The sequence below is a fragment of the Eschrichtius robustus genome, chromosome 10, assembly GCF_028021215.1.
Source record: "Eschrichtius robustus isolate mEscRob2 chromosome 10, mEscRob2.pri, whole genome shotgun sequence".
Classification (NCBI taxonomy): Eukaryota; Metazoa; Chordata; class Mammalia; order Artiodactyla; family Eschrichtiidae; genus Eschrichtius; species Eschrichtius robustus.
This window is the reverse complement of record NC_090833.1, coordinates 116593318-116598469: the sequence shown is the minus strand read 5'-3', so window position 1 is coordinate 116598469 and position 5152 is coordinate 116593318.

The window sequence follows — 5152 nt, the reverse complement described above, 5'->3', positions numbered from 1 at the left end:
GTCACAGCTCAGGCTGCCTTTTAAAGACTTGGCTTAGGACTCCTGGGGACAGAATGTATTAAAGGGCCAGGGCTTGTGGACCCAGTCATCCTCTAAACATTTATTGAGTGCTTCCTCTGTGCTGGGAGCTGTAACACGTCTAAAGAGATGGTGGAGACCAGCCACAGGTCTGGAGGCTGGAAGTGCCGGATGAAGGTGTCAGCAGGGGTGGTTCTCCCTGAGACCTGTGACCAGGAATCTGTTCCAGGCCTCTCGGCTAGATACTGGTGGTTTGCTGGTAATTTTTAATGTTCCTTGGCTTGTGGTTGCATCTTCATCTTCACATGGTGTCTCCCTGTTGTGTGCATGTCTCTGTGTTCAAACTTCCCTGTTTTATATGGACACCAGTCACATTAGACTAGGGCTCACCTTCATCACCTCATGTTAACTTGGTTACCTCTGTAAGGACTGTATCTTCAAAGAAGGTCACATTTCTAGGTACTAGGGGTTAAGACTCCAAAGTACCTTTTTTTTTTTTTTTTTAATTGCAGTAGAGTTAATTTGCAATGTTCTGTTAGTTTCAAGTGTACAACAAAGTGATTCAGTTATACATATGTATCTATTCTTTTTCAGATTCTTTTCCATTATAGGTTATTACAAGATTTCAAATATAGTTCCCTGTGCTATACAGTAGGACCTTGTTGTTTATCTATTTTAGATATAGTAGTGTGTACATTTTAATCCCAATCTCCTAATGTAACCTCCCCCTCCCTCTGCCCCCACCCCTCGGGATCCCCTTTGGTAACCATAAGTTTGTGTTCTGTGTCTGTGAGTCTGTTTCTGTTTTGTAAATAAGTTCATTTGTATCTTTTTTTTTTAAAGATACCGCATATAAGTGATATCATATGATATTTGTCTTTGTCTGACTTACTTCACTTAATATGATAATCTCTAGGTCTCCCCATGTTGCTGCAAATGGTGTTATTTCATTCTTTTTTTTATGACTGAGTAATATGTACCACATCTTCTTTATCCAGTCATCTGTCATGGGATAGCTAGGTTGCTTCCATGTCTTGACTATTGTAAATAGTGTTGGTATGAACATTGGGGTTCATGTATCTATTTGAATTAGAGTTTTCTCCAGATATATACCCAGGAGTGGGATTGCATGACCATATGTTAACTCCATTTTAGTGTTTAAAGTAACCTCCGTACTGCTCTCCTTAGTGGCTGCACCAGTTTACATTCCCACCAAAGTGTAGGAGGGTTGATTTTTCTCCACACCCTCTCCAAAATTTATTATTTGTAGACTTTTTAATGATGGCCCTTCTTATTGGTGTGACATCGTACCTCATTATAGTTTTGATTTGCACCTCTGTAATCATTAGCGATGTCGAGCATCTTTTCATGTGCCTGTTGGCCATCTGTAGGTCTTCTTTGGAGAAATGTCTATTTAGGTCTTCTGTCCATTTTTTGATTGAGTTGTTTGTTTTGTTGATATTAAGCTGTATGAGCTCTTTGTATATTTTGGAAATTAATCCCTGTCAGTAGCATCTTCTGCAAATATTTTCTCCCATTCTGTAGGTTGTCTTTTCGTTTTGTTCATGGTTTCCTTTGCTCTGCAAAAGCTTTTAAGTTTAATTAGGGCCCACCTGTTTATTTTTGTTTTTATTTCCATTACTCTAGGAGACGATCCAAAAAGATATTACTGCCATTTATGTCAAAGAATGTTCTGCCTATGTTTTACTCTAGGTGTTTAATAGTATCCAGTATTACATTTAGGTCTGTATGCCATTTTCAATTTATTTTTGTTTATGGTGTTAGAGAGTGTTCTGATTTCATTCTTTTACATGTAGCTGTCCAGTTTTCCAAGCACCACTTACCGAAGAGACTGTCTTCTCTCCATTATATATTCTTGCCTTGTTTGTCGTAGATTAATTGACCATAAGTTTGTGTGTTTATTTCTGGGCTTTCTATCCTGTTCCATTGATCTATATTTCTGTTTTTGTGCCAATACCATACTGTTTTGATGACTGTAGCTTTGTAGTAAAACCTGAAGTCAGGTAGCGTGATTCCTCTGCCTCTGTTCTTATTTCTCAAGATTGCTTTGGCTCTTAGGGGTCTTTTGTGTTTCCATACAAATTTTAAAATTATTTGTTCTAGTTCTGTGAAAAATGCCATTGGTAATTTGATAGGTATTGTGTTGAATCTGTAGATTGTCTTGCATAGTATGGTCATCTTAACAATATAGATTCTTCCAGTCCAAAACACAGTATATCTTTCCATCTGTTTGTGTTGTCTTCTATATCTTTTATCAGCATCTTATAGTTTTCAGAGTACAGGTCTTTGCCTCCTTAGGTAGGTTTATTCTTAGGTAGTTTATTCTTTTCGGTGCTGTAGTTAATGGGATTGTTTCTTTAATTTCTCTTCCGATATTTCCTTGTTCATGTATAGAAATGCAACAGATTTCTGTAAAGCAATTTTGGACCCTGCAAATTTATGGAATTCATTAATGAACTCTAGTAGTTTTCTGGTGGTGTCTTTAGGATTTTCTATGTATACTTCATGTCATCTGCAAACAGTGAGAGTTTTACATCTTCTTTTCCAATTTGGATTCCTTTAGTTTCTTTTTCCTGTCTGGTTGGTGTGGCTAGGACTTCCAAAACTATGTTGAATAAAAGTGGTGAGAGTGGGCATTCTTGTCTTGTTTCTGAACTTAGTGGAAATGCTTTCAGCTTTTCACTGTTGAGAATGATGTTAGCTGTGAGTTTGTCATATATGGCCTTATTATGTTGAGATATGGTCCCTCTATGCCCACTTTCTGAAGAGTTTTTATCATAAATCGATGTTGAATTTTATCAAAAGCTTTTTCTGCATCTATTGAGCTGATCATATGGTTTTTATTCTTCAGTTTGTTAATGTGACATATCACATTGACTGATGTCTGAATATTGAAAAATCCTAGCATCCCTGGGATAAATCCCCTTGATCATGGTGTATGATCATTTTAATGTATTGTTGGAGTTGATTTGCTAGTATTTTGTTGAGGAATTTTGCATCTGTGTTCATCAGTGATATTGGCATGTAAATTTCTTTCTTTTTTTTTTTTAATGATATCTTTGTCTGGTTTTGGTGTCAGGGTGATGGTGGCCCCATAGAATGAGTTTGGAAGTGTTCCTTCCCCTGCAATTTTTTCTGGAATAGTTTCAGAGAATGGGTGTTAACTCTCCTCTAAATGTTTGGTAGAATTCACCTGTGAGGCCGTCAGGTCCCGGACTTTAAAGTTTTAAAGTTTCTGATTCAGTTTCAGTACTGGTAATGGGTCTGTTCATATTTTCTATTTCCTCCTGGTACAGTCTTGGTACCTTCCTAAGAATTTGTCCATTTCTTCTAGGTTGTCCATTTTATTGGTGTATAGTTGCTTGTAGTAGTCTCTTATGGTCCTTTGTATTTCTCTGGTGTCAGTTGTAACTTCTCCTTTTTCATTTCTAATTTTATTGATTTGAGTCCTCTCCCTTTTTTTTTCTTGATGAGTCTGGCTAAAAGTTTGTCAATTTTGTTTATCTTTTCAAATAACCAGCTTTTAGTTTCATTGATCGATAGGGAAGCATTAAAGACTTTTTTACATGGGGAGGGGGCGGTTTCCTAAAGTGGACAAGTCAATATTTAAATTTAATTCAGAAGGAAACCATGCCAAATGACAACTGTTTTCTATTTATGGCTGTTCCTATTTGCCTTATATATTGAGGTGCACCTATGTTGGGTGCATATATATTTACAATTGTGATATCTTCTTCTTGAATTTATCCCTTGATTGTTATGTAGTGTCTTCTTTGTCTTTTGTAACAGTCTTTATTTTAAAGTCTATTTGTCTGATATGAATATTGCTACTCCAGCTTTCTTTTGATTTCCATTTGCATGAAATACCTTTTTTCAACTTCTCACTTTCAGTCTGTGTGTGTCCCTATATCTGAAGTGGGTCTCTTGTAGACAGTGTATATAAGGGTCTTGTTTTTGTTTCCATTCAGCCAGTCAGTGTCTTTTGGTTGGAGCATTTATTCTGTTTACGCTTAAGGTAATTATGGATATGTATGTTCTTATTGCCATTTTATCAATTGTTTGGGGTTTGTTTTTGTAGGTCGTTTTTCTTCCCTTCCTCTTTTCCTCTTCTCTTCTGATTCGATGACTAATTTTAATGTTGTGGTTGGATTCCTTTTTCGTTTTTGTGTTTGTATCTATTGTAGATTCTTGGTTTGAGGTTACCATAGGTTTTGATATAGCAGTCTGTATATAAACAAGATTGTTTTAAGTTGCTGGTCTTTTAATTTCAAATGCATTCCAATATCCTGCATTTGTGCTCTTTTCTTCTCATGATTGCTAGTTTTGATATCATACTTGTGTGTGGATGATTTCCTATGTTTACTGTATGTTTGCCTTTACCAGTGAGCTTTTCCATTCATCATTTTCCTGTTTCTAGTTGTGGCCTTTCCGTTTCTGCCTAGAGAAGTTCCTTTAGAATGTGTGGCAAAGCTGGTCTGGTGGTGCTAATTCTCTTAGCTTTTGCTTGTCTGTAAACTTTTGATTTCTCCATTGAATCTGCATAAGAGCCTCTGCTGGCTAGAGTATTCTTGGCTGTAGGTTCTTACCTTTCATCACGTTAAAGATATCATGCCACTCTTTTCTGGCCTGCAAAGTTTCTGTTGAGAAATCAGCTGGTAACCTTATGGGAATTCCCTTGCATGTTATTTGTTGCTTTTCCCTTGTTGCTTTTAACATTTTTTCTTTGTCCTTAATTTTTGTCAATTTGATTACTATGTGTCTTGGCGTGTTCCTCCCTGGGTTTATCCTGCCTGGGACTCTCTGTGCTTCCTGACAACTGTTCATTTTAGGACAACTTGAAAGAGCCATATTGATTCCCACCAGGACCAAACGCTGTAGCTCATTCATATGCTGGGAAAATACTAACTGTGATGGAAATGTTTACATACACAAGGATGGCGGGAATGACAGTGACATAAACTTCCTAATTCCTTAAAGGACCTGATGACCTTACAAGGACGGGGCTTGGAATGCTGGTAAATTGTTCTACAGCAATAGAAAACGGATACAGGGTATTTATGATACTGTCCTAATGAGATCCCATTCTTGTACATATTACATATATATGCATAGA